General features: G+C 29.5%; 1 protein-coding gene across 1 annotated transcript in view; it reads right to left on the reverse strand.

Annotated features, from left to right (window-relative positions):
• Window positions 1-27198, reverse strand: part of hrg (poly(A) polymerase hiiragi) — a 123546-nt gene that overhangs the window by 69414 nt on the left and 26934 nt on the right. The window lies entirely within an intron of this gene.

The raw sequence follows: 27198 nt of genomic DNA on the forward strand, positions 1-27198 counted from the left end.
TACATGTTCAAGTACAATACTTAATGAAATTAACGCGTGAAACAGTACTCACTTTGTATCGATTACTAAAATTTTCTTGGAGTTTAATTTGAGATCACGTTGCATCGGGGACACGTCGATTTTCTTGGGGACGGCCATATGCTAGGCATGTGATGGTTGATCGAGCAGATGCAAATATAATGCAGACTGCATAATGCAATTCGAGCATGCGCCCGGAGAAACATGTCCTTCTATGTAACACGAAATCCAATCTCCAGTTTGGACATAGCCAATCCTTTCGATCGAATATTTTGTCAGGCGCGCATTATGGACAGACAAAATACGCGAAATAAAATGCATCAGTATTTGAAAACCGTATATTTATTTTGAGCAAGTATTTTTTACTGTAAGCACGTTCCACATTCTGATCATCATCATATAATGTAAATTTATCCAATTTTTTGAATGAAATTATCATTAATATTTTAAGTTTTTCATTATATTATTTATGTATTGCATATTGCAGATAATTGTTTGAGTCTTTAGTTAAACTCGACAGATAACTTTTACATTTCAACTTTTACATTTATTTTTTTACTATTGACGACACTATTATTTATATTTTAACTATTAAGCGACGTTTTAATTACACATTTTAATTTCACGAATGAATTTTTCAAACCTATATTGAAGATGAATAATAAGGGTCGAAACGTCTATAATTATATTTCGAATATATGGTATTTTTACACACCAACAATCTGTATTGGCTCAAATTGGCTTTCTATTTTTCTACGATTTATTTCTTATAATTTATTTTAGAATAACTATAATAAAAAACGGAATAAATACTTTATATCCTATAATTAAAAGAAATCATAATGCATCTTTTTTAAAAAATCCATAATAAAAGGAATGCTAAGATTACATCTAAACATTTCCGAAAAAACATTCAATAATGCTGTAATTGTGTAATTCAATATTTAATAAAGAGAATAAATTGTATAAAAGGAGAGTAAAATGTGTTAATAATCAAATAATTACTTCTTCCAAATACAAATAAAGAACATCTTTATCAATTTTTATTTATAGATTTGCATATTAGATAATATAGAAATTTTAGAAAAATCTGTTTTGGATATACGATTTTTTTACCCCCAAAGTATTTATAGATATTTCACTCTGTGACGCGCAAAGTCGGTGAAGTAGCTCCAATCCATTAGCGCATATAATTAATAGCGAGAACCAATGTTTCGCAATTTCCTAGACGCAAATTACTTCGAAACCGCATGTCCCTTAGGATAAAGTATTCGTCTGTCTTGGTATACATTGGTATACAACGGGCACAGCGGTTAAAGCGGGTTAAACACGACCAGTTTAATTTCTTGAACTAAGTAACCAAATCCAAGTGATGCTTAATCATCTAACCGTCTTCCTACTATCACGATTTACAGATTAATAATCTACGTATCAACAACTAGTAAATCATAGATATTACTAAATAAATTTTCATTTCCATGCAAGTAATAAACGATAGTAAAATAGATACCTGTTACAGTGCCGTAATGGCTTTTAGTACACAGTCGCAAATGTAATTTCATCTGTTCAGTATATCTTCATTTTTGTTGTTAAACAGCAAGGTGGTGTTTTGATATCTTCACACGTGAATGAGTTCAAGACTTAAAGATTGAGTACCAGCCTTCTATCTCCGTATATATTTTTTTGTAGAATACTACTATACAGTCGATTAACTATTGATAAAGATGGAAGATGTACAGCGGAACTGGCTGACGAGCAATATTGACGACCTAACTGATGTATCGACAAGCTATGTCATCGTTGTTCAGTTATCGGATTGTAACTTGCAGCAAAGGAAATAACATGTAATATATAGACTATATTATTGCAGACACAAATGAAGAAGCGTACAATTAAAGATATTCCATTATTATTTTTATACCTTCGATTTTAAACAAAATTTTAATAAAAAATTATGCTATCATGCTTGCTAAATTGATAATTAATTTTGCAATTGTGTACCCGTCTCTTTTTTTATTTTCACTTATCTATCGTTCATTTACTATCATGATGAAACGCGTCACGATACGTCTCAATCGGTGAGAAAATATATTCCCCGATTTTGCCTGATAAATCCGCTTGCGACCTCACCTCGCTTCATCATTCGCGGGTGGGTGCGCCATAGCGATCGATTTAATCTTTATTGTTGGAGGCGAATGATTAAGGTGGTCGTCTCAAACGTAACGAAAGTCGATTCGTCATCCATTTCTACAGCTGAATCAGCTCGTTGCGCACATCAATAATTTCGGCGGTACGTGAATCGATACCGATAGCACGTTCAACTACGTTCAACTACGTGCTGGTACAGGTGCAGTCTCCAGAATATCGAAAAAAGTAGTATCTAATGTAACATATTGCAATTTGTGAGTTTTCCGGAAGGAAGCTCGTATATTGACTTTCCAATTTAACCATCAAAACGAGAATTTTTATATAAAAAGAACTCTTTTAATAGTAAATAAATGATTCGTTTGACTTGGAATTTAATCTAAGAAAAGTAAAAAAGTATTTTATAAGTTAAAATGTATACACTATATATGTATATACTATTAAATTCATAATGTCCAATTATATCCAGTTTATGAGTTAGTTCTTATTTCTATAAGTCGTCAAAAAATGCTTCTATAATTCAATATCGTTAATTTAAATAGAGCAATAAAATTAAACAATTTAACTGAAGAAATATGTTAAATTTGACTTAAATTTAATTTATTATTTACTAAATGTATATGTCGATATTAATGTTGTTTATTTTGAAACCAAAATATTCAGCCACAGACTGATTTACATTTTAATATACATGAAAACTAAAAATAATAAAATATTATTTAATTCAAGAAATTTCTTTATATATAACCATTATTTTTTTCTTTGATATTTAACAATTCATATACATATGTAATGGACAATAGTTTCTTAACAACAAAGTTACTTGAATTTCAATTATTATGATATTATATAATACATAAAAGAAGAAACAAACTATAGCAGTGTGTTACTTTTATGAATATTATTCATATTAAAAAAAGAGAATAATATTTTAAAATTTCGCTGTTAATCCGCGTATAAAAATAAATATATTATACAATATTTAATGATACTTAAACTGTAACATATTATATAAGTTGTAAACACTACTAAGTAATAATAGTGCTGGTCGTTACTAAGTTGAATACTAAATACATATTCAACTTAGTAAAGAAAGAGTAAGTAAGAGAAAAATGCAAGATTATTCAAGGCTATAAAGAGTTTGTTCTTATAATAACAAAACCTAAGGCAAAAATATAAAGGCAACGGGTTGTTATACGGTACAGTTACAGCCGACATAATAAGCTCAAGTAATTCCACTCCATGGAGTCACTATCGTCTTTACCAGCTGCTCGATAACTGGAGCTGCTAGTCGCTGGACATAAGTAATGAAAGGAGGAAACCGAGTTTCCCGAATGCTTCTCTCGTCTGGCGGATATAGAAGGCAATGACTCTCGTGTAAAAATGGCGTAGGAGGTGAAAAGAAAAGGGACACACAAAATGCTGCTTGGAAGTGATCCAGCGTTTGTCCCCCGTTCGACGATGTGTTTTACATAAGTTATAATAATTCTATAAAACTTTATATAATCAGATATTTAATAAATGAGAGATCGATATAAAACGTTCTTATTATATTGCTTTAAAAAGTCGTTATATTGCTTTAAAAAATACTCGAATTAAAATAAATATGAGCGTTTTCGATTTAATTCTGATTTTGTGAAATGAGATATGTGATCTTTGAAACAAAGAATTAATTAAAGAAGTTTTATCTTCTACATCTCTAATTTTAATACATTAACTATAATTGAATATTGAATCTGAAATAAAAAAGAATATAATTTAATATATTTTAATACTGATTGTGAGTAAAGAATTTATTTCATAAAAAAAATTTGATTGTTCTCGCATAAATAAAAATGAACATTTAAAATTAAAAAATTATTAAAAAGATATTTAGAAGTGAAAAGATATTTAGAAGTAAAAAGATTATCAAAAGTGTTTTTGACAGTAAATTGGGAAGTCAGTTTTTTGCATATCAGAAATTAGAAATATATATTTATAAGAAAAATAATTTTTAAGCAAGATAATTTTTATATACTTTTTTAATTCATACATTTTTCTCAGAATTTTTTCTATTGCATTTATATTTTTATTATTACTCTCTTTTTATTAGCAACCATTAATAAAAACTTTTAAAAACATGCAATTATTTTCTAGAATTTATCTGCTTTTACTATACACAAATTAATAAAAAAAGGAATGGTGTTTTCGACTATTAAAAGATACACTTTTTTATTATCGGAGGCTGGTAAGTGTCTCGTAAATCCCGTTCGTAAAAGCCGAACTTTAAGTCTTTCATTATCTTTTCCTTAACGTGCTACAATGGCTATGGCTTTTATCTTGAATTTGAAACTTTCTTATGTCCATAATAATATCTGCACTTTTTATTATAAATTCAATTCTTTAAGAAGATATAACTCTTCGCGAGAAGGAGTAAAAGAAAACATTTTTTGACAATTCCAAAAGCTTGGATATTAAGAATTATTAATATTAAACTCTCGTCGCCAGTAAATAATTCACACGATACGAAAATGCATACGCGCACATAAGAATTACGATTATACTTCTTATCTCTTATTGCACCTTATATATATGCTCACGTAACTGTATTCCACGCGCGCGTTGCAGTAATGTTTGCGAATATAAATATTAAGATACAAATATTATGTTGCAATGCATGCATAATCTTTGTAAGGCGATCATAACTCTTGCATCTAATATATACATAACATTTGTATATTCGCATGGGATATCCTATTTTTACTACAATCATGGCCTTAAACAGACGCCGATTAACTCGGAAAAATCGGGAGATTTATTACGAGTAAAGTTACACTGATTCGTTGATTTTAAGGCGTCATACATGCTGAAAACCGTATGAAATCGTTAGGAATGTGTTAGGACGGCATTGTGAAACAGAGGCGTACGTTCAACGTAAATGTTTTATTCATGCCACGCGGGGGCGGACCACAGCCACGACGGGTATAGAGCACCGTGCCCTCGAAAAGGATAAGATCCCGTGAAATTGCCGCGGATGATAAATTTCAGTTTAAACGCGAGAGCGCACGGTTTAAGGCGTTGCACGTTGTTTCTGAGAATGAAGGCGACGTTGTCTAGCCGTAAGCGGCGAACATGGAATAGGATACATAAGAGCTCATAGTACATGAAATAACAAGTTGCTCCATTTTTTTAGATAAAAGTCCCGCAAAGGGATAGCTAAATCTGGGAGAATTAACATGTAAAACGAATTAATCTTTTTTTTTAAACAGAAATTAGTTTCATTACCTTCAGACAAAGTAGTAACATCTCGGAGTCGTCTGTTTTATCGACAAAAACACTATTTTGTTGAGATGTACTTAGTATTGCTTTCAGAGAATTAAAATTCCTTTCTCACGATTAAAATGTACACACTAATGTCTCTGGTCTAGTTCGTGTCAAAACCAGAAAAAAGATCTTTAAGACGTTTTCCTTATTGACTTTCAATATGATGAAACCAAAGTTGTTAATTCACCGAAATATTTACTTCATAAGAAGATTATGCAGATCATTTGTGTAAAATAAAAGCAAAGTTATATATAAAATGAATGCTAATAGTAGATTATTAGAATAAAATTTAGAAGTCTAATTTAAAAGATTACTTCTTTGATAAATATGTATTTGTATACGTATAATTAATGTAATAATATATAGTAATGTTTCGTGAATTGTATATGTATTTGTATTGTAAATCGTACGTACTTAACTCGCATTTAATTAGTAAAATAGCGATCCCATCAGAGTTCTTTATGTCAGCATCCCTCTAATGGTATCTTCAATATTTTATTGTTATTCCCCTCGTATAGATTATATTTTGTGGCTTACGAATATGAGCAAAATTGAGCGTGATTAATCATTACTTAGCTTTAATAATTCGTATATATTGTCGCGGCTTAATTTGAAAATTTTGCAACGTGCAGCAATTATCTCAGAATGACATATGTCCAAGATGGAGACTCGTATTAGGTTTCAGCTTGTAATCCGTCTTTCATCGAGCTGTAGTTTCACGCCGCAATATGTTCGCATAGAATATTGAAGCTTCGCAACGCTCAACGATTCTCGGATACCGTGCAACCGATTATCGTCTTGTCTATTACTTAACATGAATCGAATGTGACTTTGAGATATGGTAGTACATCGGCACTGACAGACGATAATTCGTGAAGTAAATATATATATCACGATTAACTGGATTCTCGGGATAGATACAACTGTCTCTGAATTTCTCTCTCTCTCTCTCTCTTTCTCTCTCTCTCTCTTTCTCAGCGTTGATTGCTAGTTATTTACTAGTATCGTGATAGTTCCTTCCTAAAGATTTATTATCGGTAACACAACGATCGTAGCTTTAATTTCCTAATGATGGATTTTTGTTTTTCAGAAAACTGTTTAAATGGAAAATAAATTTCTCATTCGACAATTTCAAAAATTACAATTGTATAAATAAGCTTTAATCTATTAAAGTTTATTGTATTTGTTGAAAATCTTTTTGTTGACATTTTTTCGATAATAATTATTAGAAAGAATAGGTATCTATAATAATATAAATAATCGAGAGCAATAAAAATACAATACAGCAATTAAAATTAATGATCCGAATATTGTGGAAAAAAGAATGTTATGGACGTTAAAAATGGATAGCGAATTTTCCAGAAAATTCCTAAAACTTTCCAGATGTGCATATGATCGAAAGCTAAGAGAGAATAAAGCTGAGATTAACTTAATCGATGAATACGACTGGACAAAGTATCTTTTGAATATAGTTTTGAAGTTACTATCATAAAAAATTTCAGTTTTCAACTTATTAAATGGAGCATAAGAATATGGTACTCTTATGGATATGATGTCACATTTGTCATATTTGTTATGCTATAACAATATGAAACGTGTTTCAAAATTAATTACTTATAAAATCACTCACAATTTAAAAATGCATGATTTACATATGCATATATAAAAAGTAGGGATGCACCGAATCGTAACATTACCAGATACCGGATATCCGGTATCACATTTTTTTCGGATATCCGATATCTGGTTAGATATCTGAAACAAAGCATAAAAAATACAAGAGAAAAATAGTGATAATAATGTTTTTTATCTTCCTAACGTGAAAAAAAAGAGAAAAGATGAACTGTGCAAGAAGTTCAACTAAAAAGAATAAAATTCTACATTAATGACGCAAACTTTCAATATAAAATTTCAATCGGATATATATATATATATATATACATACACATATACAGGGTGTCTAATAATTGTTCTGACAGAATTGTCATGTAGAGCACTAAATTGAGACAGAAAGTCCGCTATCAATTTTGCAATTTTCGCAATACTTCACAAGATATTAATTGTTAAAAATTGCCCAAAATTGGTCTTCATAATTTTTTACAGAAAAATTGCAAGAGACAAAAATTGTTTATTTTCTTCTCATAGAACTCTACAAATTTTTTCAGAATTTTTTATCAACTCTTAGTACTGCATTTTCTCATTTTTAATAATAAGAGAAAATACGATATTAAAAAATTCTGAAAAAATTCTAAAAAAATTCTAAAAAAATTCTAGAGCTCTATGAGAAGAAAATAAACAATTTTCGTCTCTTGCAGTTTTTCTGTAAAGTTGATAGTATTTGAATAAAAAATTATTGAAGACTAATTTTCAGTAATTTTTAGCACTTAATATCTTGTTAACTATTCCGAAAATTGCAAAATGGTAGAAGACTTTCCGTCTCAGTTTAGTCCGCTCTACATGTCCATGAACTCTGTCAGAACAATTATCAGACACCCTGTATACACACACACACACACACACACACACACACACAAAATATTACTGAATCCTAATGATATCCGGCTATCCAACCGGATAGTAAAAAAGTGTCAGGTAATACCGGATACTGGATATTTTCCAGATATCATGTCTAATGAAAAATATAATAAATGTAAGAAATTAAATGTACTCGTAACCTCTAACAGATACATATATTTTTTTTATATCAAAAGAACATTTGGATTCTTAGAATCCACTGAAGTTATTAGTTTTCTTCTTTCAAGTTTAAAATTGTGAAAAATAAGATTGCAAAAGATAAAATTTTTCTAAAACATTAATATTTAAAAATCAAAAAAAATTTGAAGATTATCAGGGTCTATAAGCATGTTTCAGTTATGGTTTCTTTTATTCTATTTGAATATTTGCAGAGTACCCTATATCTGTCGCTATAAGTGAGACATTTGACAGACCGCGACACGAAAATGGGAAAATACGCGTACCTTCAAAGTGAGATCTATCGTCGCTCGGTTTATCAATTTGTGCAGACGAAAACGGAGGCTCCGTTCGCTCTGCCGCACGAGAAAGAGCGCCTTCATCAATCACGTTACCGAGAATCTGGAAATTCCGCCCTCGGAACGCGCTAAACGCTTTCACGTGTCCCAATTTCCGATGGCAGTCGGCCGTGCACGTACGTCGCGTCGGCGCGCGGCGTGCCGCGAGTGTAGTCAATTTGTTGGAATATTTTCGTCGGTTCTCGGTCGCTGCACTACGCGCTGTGACTCGTTCTACGGATGCTCTAATTGTCGACTTGACCCAGAACATCTATTTTCTACGCCCTGTTTGCCACCCCTGATCTTTTCCTTCAGAAATCACAGCTTGCCTCGAGGAAGTGCAACCTCACGTTGTTGGTTATATATAGTTCGATATATGTGAGCTGCATATAGAGTATTTTTTTCTTTGCTACCGCGATGCAACGAGATGCAACAAAATCGTGCACCGTAAACAGATAATCGGTTTTAAAATTCTAAGAACAAACTTGAAATACAGAGATACGGCTGTTGTTTTTTAATGTAAAATATATAAATTAATAAATATTTCGTCGCATACTAAAATGTGTAGCAAAAAGTTTTATATATGTAAAAAAATAAATTTATTAGTTAATTATATATAAATTAATTTCTTAATAATTAATTGAAAAATTGGAGATATAAAAAAATTGGAGATTAAAAAAGACATTCCAGTCTTTTATCACTATAACTGTATCAATTCAAGAATAATGCATATTTTTGCAGCAGGGAAAATAATTGTAGCTTTTACTCAATAAAAACTGCCAGTACTGAAAATAAATTATAGCACTCTTAGACCGGGCGAGAAGATAGTTCAGTTTTAAAAATTCTATCGTGTAATGCAAAATATTATGCAAATTACTTTTACAACGACAAACCACACGGCTCATTTTGCATTTCTTAGTGCACAATCTCGGCAGAGCTGCAGAGATTATAACTGGATCTGCGTAGGGAAATAAATTTGATTTCAACGCGCGAAAAAGTTTTATACTCGGTAACGTTTTTTAATGCTGCGTTACTCTTCTATTTAGAAATGCTTCTGCTTTTTCCCACTTGTAGACTCTCGTCTTCCTCCAAATGATACATGAGAATGCAAAAGAACATTTGAGCGGCAGAAGGTTTCATAGAAGCACTGATTGCGGAAATATGAGATTTATATCCTTCCATGAAGTATAATTAATTCTGTGCCATATGCATTATTGACATAACCGCAAGGGAAATCATGATAAAAGTTCAAGTATTAATAATACTGAGAGATTATTTATAGTAATATAATTATAATATTACAATTGTATAAGAATGTCAAGTTTCTAATAGAAAGTATGAGAGAGAGAGAGAGAGAGAGAGAGAGAAAGAGAGAGAGGGGGGGAGGAGAGAAAATATACACAAAGGAAAAATTCATCTTTACTAAATGTATACTATAAAAAAAATATTCTTGTCTTGTTATAATTAATTAATTCATTCATTAGAAAAGCTCTCTTTGTTCTAAGTGTGCTCTTAATATATTTTGCTAGCATAATACGTTCAGAAAACTTGGTTATAAACCACAAGCTAACCGTAAAGAAATGATTAGATACGCGCGAAATATGCGTTGAATTATTTACTGTGACAGTGATAAAACCGAGGGCAATAATTACGTTTGCGCAGTTTAAATTGCATTCCATACTGTAATCCGCTCATCCGTGGTCCCAGCCGCGTTATTACCTTCTCTTATACATTTCAGCCATCCTTTTCGCCTTCACGGTACATCTTGGCGCTTTGTTCACGAAGGCGTGCATGAGAAAAAGTATCAGTGGCAGAATCTCTCGGTTTTATCAAATAGCGCACGTGCGCCATTCTTGCTTTCTGTAGAATGAATCGAAAGAATTCGCACGTTTGTATTCGAGATCCGCTTACAAAAGGGATGTAGCGAAAGATACACAAAGTAATGCAAACTATAAAAAATAATAAATGCATTCAGTTCATTTATTTATCCGTTTCAAAACGCAATAAATACGTATTGATTTTATCAAAAAATAAAATAAAATAAGGATTTTCATTTTTCTAAAAATCGTTGTAAACTGTTATCTTCGTAAAAAGTTATTTTGAGAATTTAGGAAGTAATAACAATGTCTGTGATAAGTTCAGTAAAAATGGATTAAGTATATTCGATATACTAGATGTATACTAAATATCTTTAGAAAATCGCTTTATTGTTTAAAAAAAATGACGTTTATACCTTATTATTGCAGGCAAATTAAATTATAAATCTCTTTTACGGAAAAAGTAATTTCACGCGTATTAAATTTAGGTTGGTGCATTTTCGCAAAAATAAAACGTTGCCCATGTTATATGTAATTTTTCGAGAAACTTTGATAAAATTAATTGGCTTCAATTTTGAAAAAATAAAGAAATTAATTTAATAGATTTTGTGTAAGTTATATTTTTAATTATTATATCCTGAATATGTGATTTTTTTTACTCATTTATATATTTTTTTAATTTCCGCAAAAAATATTTAAAAAAATTGATGAATTAAAAAAATCGCGATGTATTGAATTAATAATTCAAACTTTATTATATGAATTTTCGATAAATAGTATTTTGAAAACAAATAAAAATAGTAGTTAAATCGGAGTTGTGATGCTTTATGGTGCTGCAGAGTTATAGTTTGCAGAGAACAGTTTTATTAGGTTACTAGTTGACCATACTAAGACCTACCGCATTGTGAGGAAGATATATCGTCTTTTGTAAGACTAGACGCCGACTCTTGGCCTAACTATAATTAAGAAGAGCATTCTACTGGATCTACCTAACGATGGTTGATATTTTGGTCGACCAGCGAACGAAATATCATTCTTTTTGTTAATTATAATCGGTGAGTTTTATTTCTTGTACATATATAAAATTCAAATGAATTTTTTCCCTTCAAAGATAGAAATATATTATTGAAACAAATACAAAATAGAAGAACAATCTCAACCTCTTTTTAGAGAACCAATTAACACAGATCGACAGAACTATTGAAACTATATTGACAATTACATGATACGTACAACTCGTGCATGAATCAACTTGTGTATGAATCACTGAGGGATCTTACCACAGTTAACCGATAAACTAACGTACCGTTTGACGATGTACATCCACTCTCCGTTTCTGGATAACAGCGCGGAACATATCCGCACGTATACACTCGTGATGCACGTAACAATACCGGCTGTGCACATATGTATGCGTTCCCGTACGTGCTATGTACGTACAATGCGGTATGCGTACACATCCGCCTACGAGTTGGTATAACGGAAGTGTTTCGAATTCGTGGAGATAACGATACTAACCGTTGGGTTAAGAGCGTATCAATGACATTTTCGTTCGCGGATCGATGCGATAATCTCTTTGAATACGTGTTTGTAATTTGCGACAAATTTAAACATGGAAAACACATGCAGAAAGCATCTGGAATATTAACGCATCTATCATTTTATATAAATTCAAATATAATTTGTATTACGTAATATGTGTGTTCTTATGTTTAAATTTTGTCACGAATTCATGTGTATCTCGGACGAGAATTTCGTAGAACTCAGGAAATGGATTTGCAAGGTGCTTTACGAACCGTGCATCATACTGGCGAATTCGCTTCGATTCTCGGGTTTCAGAGTAGGCGCGAAACACACATTGACGAAATTCACAGTGATCCTGACCGGAAATGGAAACGTGAGACGTACGAGGTTAAGAGTCTCGGAAGATCGATGTCATGAACGGGTAAAATGGTACCTAAATCCTTAAAGAACAGGGTCAGTATACAGCTGTATCATGCTTTTAAAGTGCTTAATAAATTTCCTCGTAGCGACGTAATAGAGTTAGAAGTTATTCGAGTAGGGGCTAAATTTTATTCACGTTTATGCTATTCAAGCTTTAAAACTTCATTTGAAATAATGAAAAACGTATTCAAAATGATAATTCATTAAAAGAGTTTATAATTAACGTTGTATTAGTTAATCGAATAAGAGAATATGTAATTATGATATGTAAAAATAAGACTAACAAGCAAATTAAAATAATGTTTAATTTAAAAATATAAAAATCTTTATTAATGAAAATGGTAACATCTTATATGTTTTTATTGTGCAAAATCTTTATCAGGATTAAAACATTTGTAAAAAATTATACGAGTATATGTAAGTATTAAAATAAATTATTATAGCGGAATATGATACGCTGAAAAACGATGAAATATATCATATTTCGCTGTAATAATTTATTTTAATATCTATTTATGTAATTTTTTAATTATTATTTTAATGCTGATGAAGACTTAATGCAGTTAAAATTGTACAGAATCGTTAATAAAGATTATTATGTTTATAAATTAAACTTGCTTGTTGTTGATCTTGTTTTTAGATTGCTTTGCATATTCAAGCCATATTTAACCCTTCGTGAACCAGATGGGATGTGACAACACTCCAGCAAGATGAATTTCTATAACTTCTTAAAAAATATCAAGCGTATGTTGTCGGTTTCGTACAACTGGAGAATACGTTATTATCTATTATACTATATTATAGTATATTTATGATGAAATACAGCATGGAGTATGAGATATATTCATATATGATCCATATTGATTTTCCACCTAATTCGCGAAAGATTAATATCTACTTATTTCTTATGTAACTATATATTATAATATATACGCAAGCATTATAGCACAATATTATGGTAAAATTTTTCTTACAATGTTAATAAAATAATAAAGAAATAAAAATAACTAATAATAAGTGTGGCAGTAAATATATTGTCTTGTGCCAACTTTTATTAATATTATTCGAAAGTATTATAATTAGTCGGACGTAATAAAATATCGTATTTTTTATGAAAGTCAGTTTTGTGTTATATATTCTGCGGTTTATATTTAATACTCGCACTGATAATTTTAATTTTGATCATGTCTTTGGAAGTTTGTAAATACGACAGTCTGTTTATTACATATTGGGTGTTATTATTACAAATAACAGCTTTTTCATAATATTTCTCGTTTATAATATTTCATAATATTTTCATAATATTTCTTATATATAATATAACTGTATTTAAACAATTTATTTGTATTTAAATAAATTTAACTAACAAACTGAATATAAAATTAAAAATAAAAATCTTTCTTTGTAAATTTTCATAGCATTTTTTATTTACTCGAGACAAGATTAAAATTTTGGGAGTAATTTTCTTAAAAAAAGTAATTTTAAATACCTGAATAATTAACTAACTAATAATAAGCGAGTAGGTATTATAAAGTTAGAAAATTTTATTTCACATTTTTAAAACGGTAAGACAGATAGTTAAAATGATTAGATTAGAAGATTACAAGATACGTTATAAAGTCGTGATAAGGGATGCATTGTTGTAATATTGTGTAATAGCGGCCTATTCACGAACGCTGATACTTGCAACAGAACTAACGTTGTTCCTGAAAGGACATGGCGGCTAATAAACTCGTATGTGTCTTGGGCTAACGAGATTCTGAATTTTGCATGTACAAGGTTTAAAGAGAAATACTTTGCGACAATTGGAATCACGGAACAACTGAGACGTGCAAAAGGCTGTGTCACCTTTCAAATTTTCAGAAGAAAAAAAAATTTTCTGGAAAATTATCACTTTAAAAACTCTACAAAAAAAATACCATAATAACTAAAAGTATGAGCAATATCAATATCTAAAAATTTTTAATAAAGTAATCCTAATTTTTTAAAAACGTGTTAAGGTCGTTTAAAATTTTAAAACATTGTAAATAAAAACATAAGTCAAAACGTGTAAATTCAAAATAAAATAAGTAAAAATTAGATTCGGGTTTTTAATTACGTTTGCACAAGAATAATTGTGCTTGACTCGTACGCTGACTTCGCTACTTTCTTTCCATTTTTTAAAATTATGTCCCGAGTCTTATTTTAGTTTTATCAAATAAAAATCAGTCAGTTGCACAATGGATTTACAACATTTTGAGTTATATTATAATATTTTTTTCGTAACAACATTTTCCATATTAAATATTAGTAGGATAATGAGGTAAAATTTCGAACATGATATAATTCTAAACGAAATAAGATTTGAATCCCATTTTGGAGATTTAAGTTTAATTTTCTTTTGTTTGAAATTTAATACTCTTTACACGATGAGATCAAGGTTATCAAACTTGAATTCAAATCTTATTTTGTTCAGAATTGTACCATTTGAAATTCTACAGGCTTACTTTACTCTACATGATAAAACAGCGCTTATAACATTAAATTTTCCATTCATATACACTAAAACATATTTTTACAATTTTGATACAATATTTTGCTGCACATCTCAATTGTTACTATTAACATTGTTTACTGTTAACAAATTAGTTTAATTGATGACCATTTCCAGACAATCATTTTACTACTTAGATTCTTCGGTTATTTGTAAAAGTATTAATAATCCGATTTGTATGCTACTTGCAAAAACTTAAATGTATAAGACTTTAACTATGGAGAGATCGTCCTTTTCAGTATTGAGAGTGTAAGGACTGTTTCAGTTAGTATAAGAATCTTAAATAGATATAATAAATACTATTTTCTACATATAATGTTATATCTAATTCTGACAAATCGATGATGCAGTTTATATAAGAGGACATTATCAATATTAAATTCTACTTGGGAAATAGAATTTAAAATTAAAACATTTACGTGTATAATATTAGAATTCATATAAGTTTTCTTTTTGGAATAAATTTTAATAAATCTATTTTGTACAACAAGTTTTCTGACACGCAATCTGCATTTATCTGCAAATTTGCACATTTCGAAACGTCGAAAATTCAATTGACCGCACCCAATAATCTAAAAGTCTTCGGAGACTTTATACGTCCATTCCGTATATATCCCGATGGTATTGTCCGACAGCTCGTATATACATACGTTGTGTTCACATCTAAAACTGCACAACAGTCTTCGCAATCTTTTATACAGATGCGCCTTCGTACTTTGTTATACCATGGTCACTAGGAAAAAGGTAATTTACTTTACGTGCAATCACGTTGTATCGAATAATTCAACAAGACCCCGTTTTAAAGTGGCTCTTTCGTAGCCTCATTCGTGTACTCATTGCATGCGAGTCTAAGCGAATTAACGACTAATGTAGTCAGAATTTTTCTAGAATGTATATTTTTTTAATTTTAGAAGAAATTTTTAAAAATATGCGTGCGTACTACACAGCGTAGTAATAAAATGATAATTACGTGCGTCATATGTATACATGTAGGAGAAAAATAAAAGTTTCAGATTGTTAAATTTAATTATTTTACAACGAGTTTGTATATACAAATTGTTCATAATAATTAATATTTTTTCCACATTGTGTACGCTAGAATTTCAATTTAATGTGAAAATGTTTCGAGTTGCGAAGGGAAAAATTCATTTTGAAATAAAAGCTCTTTTTTAGCATTTTTCAAATATTTTTAACTTTTCAAACGCAGGTCACAATTAATTTATTGCTATACTACAATACTACTTTGTGTCAATAATGTTTAAGAAGAAAAATATGAATTTAGCGTATTATTATATATATGAAATAAAGCGGACGTCCAATATATCAGATGTATAATGTCATATTGGGGTCATTCAGAGCAGAAGCGTGAATGTGTGTGATCTGAATAATTAGACGGGTCGCTTAATTTATGGTACGCTTAATGTCGGACTTCGAATGTTGAAGTTATCTCCTATGAGTAGTGACAGCGAGGATGGTTAATTAAAGAGATGGGAAGTGGAGAGGTGAGTTCTTTCACGTCCTCTTCAAAAGAGACAGGTATGCTATCTCGTTTACAAGAAAAAAAAAAAAAAGAAATCCCTCGTCACTCGCGATGTGCGAGAGAGAAAAAAAATCTCTTTATTTTTCGCTCATGTAACTTTACATTCTACTTTCGCTTTTTCGTGTCTCCTTTATCGCAAAATCGTTTTCTTTACTTTGTCACCTGTATTCTGTTTGCAAGTACATTTTAGATGTATAATATCTTTTTAATAAGTGACAATGGATTTATATATTTTTCTCCAACATAAGTAATAATTGAGAGATAATTCTTTGTACCAACAAATATACTCCATAACAAATAGAAATATTTAGTAACACAATGTACTAGAAAATATTTATTTATTTAATTCTTAAATTCTCAAAACGTAATATCAATTTATGGAATCATTAACTGTAACATAAAAATATTCGTTATTTTTTTTCTATTTAAATCAATGATTTGTGCTTCTTAAATAATATTTTATAATTATATTCTATTTACATCATATAAATATACTTTTTTCAAATAATTTGTAATTTATGTCAAAAATGTTAAATGTTTTTCTAGAAATAATACTTAGTAAAATTGATTCTTTGATACATTATCATATCATGCTCTTAATATATGATTCTATGATCAATTTTGATATCGACTAAGTTAGGAAGTTAGAATCTTATGTTGATCTTAGAATTTCTGTATTGTTTCTTATGTTGATTTTAGAGTTTCTATTGTTACAAAGATATATATCTCAGTATCTAGATAACTTGATTTTATTATGTTATGTTTTATCACTTTTTTTGCCAAGATAATTTCGGCGTTGAAATTGAAAGATTTACTATACTAATTTAAAATTACTTTATTATGTGATTTCTTAATATTCTAATATATAATTTAAACAATGTTTCTTTAATGTTTTAAATACTTAGTAAATTTTCTTTCATTCTTAATTGAGTAAATAAAGTCATACCCATAAATAAATAGTAGTTTAACCAATAATAAATAATAATTTTATGCATCATCTATACATGAATAACATGGCATTCAAAATGTTAAACAAATGTAGAATACTAAGTTTCATGAATTCTCTAATACTTCAAGTCCGCGTTTTTTACTTTTTTTATAAATATTTTTCTTTGATATCTATAATAAATATTTAAATAAAAATTTCATGAAAATAACTAAAATAAGATATTTTTTTTAAATATGATAATATAACTTTACAACAAATTTTATGCAAATAAAAAATTTGATTTCTTGAAGTCTGAATAAATAATAATTACACTTAACTGTTTTCTTGTTAAGTGTCTTTTTTGCATGATAATTACTGTATTAAAACATAATATAAAGACTGCATATTATATAATAATAAACAACTCTAATCAATACATCTTACACTTATTATTATCCATTTTCAAATACATTAAAATAAGTTTATATGGATAAACATTTAATAAAATTAGAGATTACATTTGGCAAAAGATTAAATAGATATCTATATTGAGTAAGGTTTTCATCAATTTTACTTTTAATTTTAGAAACTTAAAAGCTTAATGCAATTATATCATTGCTTTATTTTTCATTGAAATATATATAAATCGCATTGCGCGTGAAAAGCACAACTAATAGCATATCAGTGTTGAATGTCGAAACGTGATCAGGACCGATTGCACCAGAGAAAAAGTGCGAAGAAAAGAGCCGCTTTGCAACAGTAAGGCGTAATCAAATTACCATTTCTTGCTTCAGCATCGCGTATATATTCATTCTGTTCTGTAGAGTCTCTCGGTCGTTGTCGCCGTCGTTGTCGCCGTCGTTGTCGTCGTTGTCGTCGTTGTTGTCGTTCGAACATTGCTTCAACCATCCATCCGCCGACATGCTGTTCGTCTTATCACGTTTTGTATTGGGCTACATCAGTGCCGCATCCGTGATGTACACGCGATGCGCATACAATTTCTCACTTTCCAGACATTGCGAAAGATCGTGGATTTATTTCTTAGGTAAAGATTTTTGCCAGATTACGATTTGTTTCTTTTTATTTCGATTTAAGCATATTAGGTTTCCATACAAGCGACCGTTTCTTATAAGAAATGATAGCATAGAAGAATAGCACAAAATTAATAACGAACCTATTCAGTCGACGATATAATTTTTCTAAAAGTCGATAACGACCTATTGTTTCTTTAACATTTTTAAATCGCTCGTGAAATTTTGTTACTATAGAAAACCATGAATAGCAATAATGAATATCCAATATCTTAGAATAATCCAAAAAATAAAAACCGTATTTTTATTGAACTTGATGGAAATGGTATAATTAATTATATATTTTTTAATAAAAGCTAAATCTCCGTAATATATAACTGTATAAAAATTTTAAGCAAATAAAGTTAATACCAATTTCACAATAGGCATGTTCTTAATATTTTTTTGCTTGAATTTAAACTTGAATTTTTAGAATAAATAAAATTATTAAGAATAATTCCTATGTAAATTGTTTTATTTAATCAATAAATGCACACATTGAGTGTTCAATATATTTAAAAGATTAATTCCCATTTCTCTTTTTCATAAAAGTTGTTACATTTGTTGTATAAATAAAAAATTTTCACATAAAGGATAGATATTTTTCATGGTTAACTGAAATTTTTTAAAATAAAATTATAGATCTTTTTCCCCTCTCTTTTTTCCTCTTTATTATTCACACTTTTTCCTATGTCATCTAAGGGCGTCTACACTTTATTGTTACATCACTGCTTATTCTATTATTCCGCAGCTCCTGCATAATATAAAGTCATGACTGCAGAACCAACGAATATCTCTGCATATCGGAGAGTTTTTTTCTCGTGGTTTTGTCCTCACGCCTATGCATTTTCCAAGTGCATTATCTCGTTATATCTCTTGGAAATATCTCATCGGCAGTTAGAGATTGTGACTGAATAACTCATCGTCTCTGCTTTGTATGTATAATAGCATGATACATCGAAGAACAGTTTGAAAGAGTTTTAAAGAGTTTTGATCATAAACATTGACGGAGAGCATTGTGCTTATCTTCACTTATTATATTAACCTATCTTGTCTTCTTACAACGGAATTTATAGCAAGAAGTTGATTTTTATTCAATACGACGATGCGACGTTCCGCTTTAATTAACGAATTCACTTCCGTTTTCCGTTTCTTCGGAGGGAAGCGATGTCTTTTCTAATTCAAACTACACCAGCTGGTCTAGCCTCAGGGGAAGCCGAGATTCGATCTGCCCTATTTTTATCCGGCCAAGTCACTCGGATGTGTGATTTGGGGTCCCATAGATAACTCCAGCGCATAGGCGAGATTTTCCGTTAACCGACAGATATATGATAAACATGGTATTTTTAAAAAAATTGAAATTAATGTTATCGACGTAAAACACTCATTACTTTTTAAATACTTATAAAAAGTTAACAACAATATGAATAAGAAATAATCCACAATTAAAACAAAATTTTCTCAAGCAAATTTTTTTTTAATAATAAGTAAATTCTGTATATAAATATTAAAAAATATTAGCTTCAGTATATTATTTTTTATATAAAAAAATTTAATTAATTAATCAACATTTAATTGTGTTACAATTAATGGTTAATTTAGTAAATATTCCGCGATAATATAACAAACTACTGTACTTAGGGTAATTCTGATATAGGTATATGTCGCAACTATCGAAAATTAATTTATCAAGTCGTTTACATGTCATGTTGTGAACATATTATACCAATCAAAAAACTTTACATGGTCTCCTACTATAAAATAATAGGCTATAAAGTTATTTAGGGTGGAATGTACGACTCTTGAAAAATTTGACAAATAATGCTTACAAATAAGATATGAAATAACACAATAACTTATAAAATATGTTTATCAAGGTTTTATCAAGGAATAAGAATGAAAAATATATGTATATACGCAGTAATAATTCTAATTTTTTGCATATATTACAAGTGTTGCGACGTGAGGTACATATGTCACGTAATGCATTTATTGCATTTAATGCACTGAATCCTACATACTTTGTGTGCTTTCAGTATAAATTCCGCGCTAAAAGTGCTGTATATTTCAAACAGAGATATACAAAACATTAAGCTGAACAAAGAATATAAGAACTAAGCACTTGTATTTTGCTATACCACATTCTTTATTATTCCTCTATCTGTATCACCAAACTTACGTATTATCAAATAACCATTAAGCCTTTTGTGCTTCCTATGGTAATCATTTTATGTTACGAGACACGGTTGCACTACTTATTATATTGATAAATTGATTCAGCTGATAATGATTTCATTAATATTAATAGTAAAAAATTAAAATCATAATACTAATATGACATAAAAGCATAATAGAGTAGTTGCATGCAAATTTATTATCAGCTCACACCTATTTTTTCTGATTTCGGCGACGTAAATTCTCGCGCGCAGTAAATATCGGAGTTATCCTATATACACACACACGCGTGCGCGCGCGCGTGTGTGTGTGAATTATTTATTAATTTTGATGTATGATCTCCGTAACACTCGTCAAATCAAGAGTATTAAATCAATCGATTAAGATGATATACACGAGTATTAATCGCAATAAAACAATCTTATTAAAACTGACTACTTGTATGTTGCACAGTTTATATACGTATCCATTATTCACATACCAATCGCTGGTATTAATCTATGTTTACACAGAAAGAGCAAAAATTGAAACAAATGTATACTTTCTGTAGCGGTTACGAACACGATCACGTCTATCGTTTGTTCCGCATCGAACATCGTTGCGCGTCGAATTCGACATAGTATTTTGATCTATTTTCTGGCACCTGTTTCAAAGCGCTTCCGATTTCGTAAATGTCGCATGCATCTTCGAGGGTTTGATCTGTCAATGCCGTGTAAACGGAGCATTGGGTGTAAACGTGAACCTGAGATACATGTGGCAGTTAAAGAAATAGATTTTCTGTAGTTAAAAGAAATAAATTTTCGGTTGAAAAAAACAGCTTCAGTGTAATATATATTAATTCTGTTTCATAATTTGTATATATATATATATATATATATATATATATATATATATATATATATATATATATATATACAAATATCGCGAAATATGACTAACTGAGTAATGTAATATTGAAACGTAGGTCAATATAATAAAAAACATGACTGGATAGAATAAAGTTTATCAAAGCAAAATTTAAAATAAATTATCCATATATTTTTTTCCTGTGACACATATTTTAAATGTTAACTATTATATCGATTACATTTGGATAAAAAAATTTCCCTGAAGCAACGTATATATGTGAGAAAGCTGGATCTTGCACAATGTTATTTTTTACTTTGCTTTTAATGAATTTTTAATGAAATTTTAATTTAAAATTTAGTTACAAAAATAAAATTTAGTTATAATAAAAGTATATCTGTGCGTTTATTTAAAAATGTTCTTTTTATAAAAAAATTGATTCATAAAATATTATTTTTAGATTATTATTTTTAAACAATTTACTTAGTAGTCAGATTAATTGATAAGTTTTTAAAACAATATTTTTAGATGTATGAAATGTTATTGCTTCTTTTTTACATGTTATTTTACAAAAAAGTATGATAGTAAAAGGTTATTTATAAAATACATTTGTTAAGTTCTTAGCCGATTTGAATATATAAAGGTTCTTTACGTAAGATATTTCAGAGGTGTCGGGCTTTCTTTTTGCATTTCAGTACTATGCCGACAAGTGGTGTCTTATGTCGACAAAGCGGTTGCTTTAAAAGTAAACGTTACATAAAGATGACAAGTTAACGAGCGAGTCTTTTCTCGCTTTTGTGATGAAGACATTAACGAACACAGATGCATAATTTCTTAGACTCTGTTTGGAATGCCAGCATATGCAAAAACATTACCATCGAGGTCACTTGCATCCTATTTCGTTGAGGAAATTGGTGCTATTTTAATTCGAGTTTATGAAGTTAGGATAATATCATTATGTTTATTGCAATCGATTTTTTAATCTCTTTATTGGTCGCATCCGTGTAAGAGATAGCTTCTGTATATGTGTGTTTTTATGCGACTTTGGAATATTTGTCATGACTATGACTAGATATCATAACTTCGCAGAAAATCGCGAAACGAATGAGTTTAGAAAAGTAAATTTTTCAGTGTGGCAAGTTACGAATGAGATTTTCTATAGAAATACTTTTGCAGGAAAGTTATTAACTTGTGTCGATCTCGTCTGTTTGTCTCTTTCAAGCGAGATACACACAACTCGAAAAATAATCTCACATGTCCCGTAACAGTGGTTTTCTATCATCTCGCCAACTTTTTAATACCGTTAATCGGACTAAAAAGCTCATTTCGAAAATGCTTTACACTAAATTTTGCACATGCATATACTTACACAGTCAACTATGTTTCTTTGTTGCGGATTTTAACACGCAAATATATCATTTTGAATAAAAGACAATAACGCGATATTATGAATGAACGATACAAAGAAAATGTACTCTCTCTTGTATCATAATTAAATATAAAATTTAATATTGCAGTAGAATTTATAATATATAATTGTAAAGAAAGTATGAGGCTTTTGAATAATTTCAGAAAATAACCGATATATGTTTTGCATTTCTTTTATCTCATACATATTATAATATTCTTTTTCTAAATTAATATATCAACGTAATATTTAATATAATATTAAATTATGCAAATTGTATATTTCAAAAAAAAGTCAAAATAGAAGTATTATTTTTATAAACGTTTCATACCAAATTAGATTAAAAATAATTTTTTATTACAATCTGTTTGTGTTACGAAGATCATTCTGTGATTTTTAATATGTGAAGAAAAGATAAATGAATTTATGTACGTATTTGTTACAAGTAAAACATTTGACAAATAGAATATCTTTTCTGCGATCTCGTAAGTTCATGCTGCGATGTTCTAAATTAAACCTTGATCACAATTGCGGTATCTATTCTGAAACAAACTCTCCAAACTTCGCCTCGTAAGGCGTAAGGCGTTTCAGGATTCGTCATTCACTGAGATGGCTATTTTCACTGTTTCGGAATTGCGAGCATCTTTCTTAGAGAGAGATTTTTTTGGGCGAGCAACTGCGACAATCATCTTACTGAACAACTAAGTCAATCGTACGACTAGATTTACGAAGTGCTCGTTTGAATGCTTGGTCATGTTTGTTTCGCGATTGCTGATCCGTTTCGGACGTACGATACGAACCTTTCACCAATTGATTTCGATTTCGAGCCACGCTGCCACCATTTCATTTCGAAAAGCGGACACGACTTGAGAAGTAACTAGGAACAGAGTTAACAAAGTCGATAGTTCGAAGTATAATCGATAGTTGTTCAAGTTTCGCTATTGAGTCAGTAGGAATATTTAGATTCTATGATTATTCCTGAAACTGTGCATGTGACAACGAATTGTAACTCGGTAGCTTGAATGATTTGTAGCATTAAATACCTTTCAATATCGTATTAATGTAGATATAGCCTCTTTATGAAACAATATAAATAATACGTATAAAATAAGTTAAATAAATAATAAGTATTTAATTTTGTTTTGGTAATCCTATTTGATAAATCTTTTTAATTTAATTTAATTTAAGTCGCTATTACTTCTACTAAATATATCGTTATTTTATATTAAAACGATAAATTTGATACTATATAGTGTCAAATTGACACTGTACTAGGTGGGGTGAAAAGTAACCTCCTTGGGAATGAAAAAAATTTTTTTCTTATGCAAAATCTCGCCCAAAATATGGCGTGTTCACTCAGTACTAATCTTTGTAGCATCTGCTAGCTCGCGCACCTTCACTTTCCGGTCAGCCAACACCATTTCATGTATTTTTTTGACATTTTCCTCGGTAACCGCATCGGAGGGCCTGCCGCTGCGGACTTCATCGGTAGTGGAGTTGCGGCCACCACGAAACTCTCGAAACCAATATTTGACGGTGTAATCTGACGGAGTATTAGCCACATAATATTTATCCAACTTTTCTTTTGTTTCCTTCGCCGTTTTGCCTCTCAAAAAATAATGTTTTATGAGAGAACGAAAATCGTTTTCGCAAACACGTCAACAACAATCAGCTCTCAAAACAAAACTAAGGGCAGTATCGCACTGCCACTTGGCATGTCTGCCTAAATATGAACGGACTACAAGGCACCATAAACTTTTTTGCAGTAGTGGCGCATTCTGGCGGTCAAGGAGGTTACTTTTCACCCCATCTAGTATAGTGTCAGATATAACTACTGTTTTAGTTTAAACTAACGAAAAAATTGAAAGTAGAAGCAGTGGTGACTTACATTAGGTTAAATTTGACACTATATAGATTTAACAATAGTGTATATATGTGTATATAATAAATAAAATAATAAATAAGATAATAAATGTGCACAAAAGGATCTAAAGTAAGAACGAAAAGTTATAAAATTGAATTGAAATAACAACGTGCAATGATTTATTCTTATAATAATATTATAAGTTTACGAGACTCTTCTCGGCGAATGAATGTTTAGCGCGGTGTATTGAATTGATTCCATAGAAATGACAAGCATCGATTAGAAGTCATTCATTGTGATGGTCCGTTATATAACTCCTCGATGAATTAATAAGCAATCGCGGGATGCGCGCGTGCGCACGAGACGTACATTAACACCGTGATTTTATTTATAGCTATAAAATATTTATAGCGCAGGGTCGTTATAAATCAATAACGTAGAAGCGTTAGTGCGTAACACAATAGTATGATAATACAACATGAATTATCAAAATATCTACGAAATATTTATTATGTAGATTACGTATTTATTATGTAATTCCGTATTTGCTCTTTTATGATATAATCACACTGTTAAATCTATAATGTCGAATTTAACTTAATATGAGTTGCCACTGCTTTTACTCAATCATATCGTTATTTTATATTAAAACAATGGTTACATTTGACACTATACAGTGTCAATTTGACACTATATAATATCAAAATGACACGATATAGTATCAAATCTAATTATCGTTTTAGTAAAAAAATAATGATATGATTGAGTAGGAGCAGTGGCGACTTACATTAAGTTAAATTTGACACTATAGATTTAACAGTGTAGAGAAAAAACGATTTAATTAATAAAAAATAATAAATGCGTATTATATGTATGCTGCTAATTTTAATTTATGCATTATATATAAGTTTAATAAATTGACAGTACACAATATGAATGTTTAAATGCATGAATGATTAACCCAGTTAATAATTTTTCTAAATTAATATATGTGTGTATATACACTGAGAGAAAGAATTCTGTTAATTTAACAAGCCACCAGTATCTTTAACAAGTGATCGGTAAATATGTGATAATAAATTTGGTTTGTTGTGATTGCTATTAATCTGCTATACCAACCAATTACTAATAGAAGCAAACTATATAGAATCTAATCTCTATCTTTTGGATAAACTTTAGGTTCGTTTACATAAAAATCGCAGATAATCGTGGAGTCTTAAGTCATAGGAAACTGATTAATTACAGTCAAATATAAGGAGAATATTTGACTAGAATCGGTCAATTTTTTACGATTTGAGACCCTGCAATCGTCTATGACTTTTATGTATATATGAGCCTCTTACTTACAAGCTATGGCTTGTAAATAACATGATAAATAACATAATACAAGTTATGACTTGGTCATACAAGCTATTTACAACTATTGTTTGTTACATTGACGAATAAGAAATAATTAATTTGCAATAGTAACTAATTAACCGTTTTTTAAAGAAATATCATTTGTTTTCCCTTGGTTTATTTCTATAACAAAATCATTTCTTTCAGTGTATGTAGTTTAAAATTGTGAAAGAAATCATATATGACAAACTTTTGTCGAACCTAATATATAAAATCGTAGAGGATTTTTCTTAACTTAACATTGGATAACTTTGTAAAATATCACCCAAATACAATTATAATACAATTATATAAAAAATTATTTCATAAATAAAATGCCACACGTCAAACAAAATAATGTAAAGTCTGTTTTTTATCGATAAACTTTCTGAACTGGTTTTGCTTTAATTTATTGTACACCAGTGCAATAAGTTAAAGTAAAACAAATATCATTTATTTTACTTCAACTTATTGCACCGTATATACTTGTTCAAAGAGTTCTTTGATAAAGAACAGACTTATAGAATAAAACATAAAATTGTTAGTTTAATAGCTGACAAGTTCAATGAGATCATTATAAATCATCAGATTATAAACAAGTAATCTGTTTTTTTAGCTATAGTGCATTCCACGTATTTTATAAAAACTTATATTTGTTATAAATGCAAATGTTATTATAAAACATAATTTCGAGAAATATAATATTATAAAAATTAAAGTATAAAAATACAAGTAATAAAATATATTTAATAAAATTTGTATATAAAAATACATGAGGTAATAAAAAAGATATTAAATATAAAGTAACTAAATTATTTTATTTCAAATGCAAATAATTAATATTAATTTTTTTCTTTTAGAGTACTACTTGATAATATAAAAAATAATGAGAATAATATTATATTAATAACAAGAAAATATATGAAAAGTGTAGCTAAAAGAGCAGATTTATTATAATTGAAATTTAATACTCATCGTTTCACGATGCCCTTCGACGTCCACCGATGCATCTTCTGTAATTACATTGTAGACATATCTCGAAGTGTTTCAATAGCTTTTTTGCGTTATCCCAAGTCAATTATGTTTCAATTCATTATATATACTGATGAAATTCATGAAGATTACAATTTTAATTTGATTTAATTTAATTCATAAATTTTATCAGTGGGTATTTATCGTAAAATAAAATGTACGAAATTAT

This window comes from Acromyrmex echinatior, chromosome 4 (genome assembly GCF_024713525.1).
Source record: "Acromyrmex echinatior isolate Ae372 chromosome 4, ASM2471352v2, whole genome shotgun sequence".
Taxonomy (NCBI): Eukaryota; Metazoa; Arthropoda; class Insecta; order Hymenoptera; family Formicidae; genus Acromyrmex; species Acromyrmex echinatior.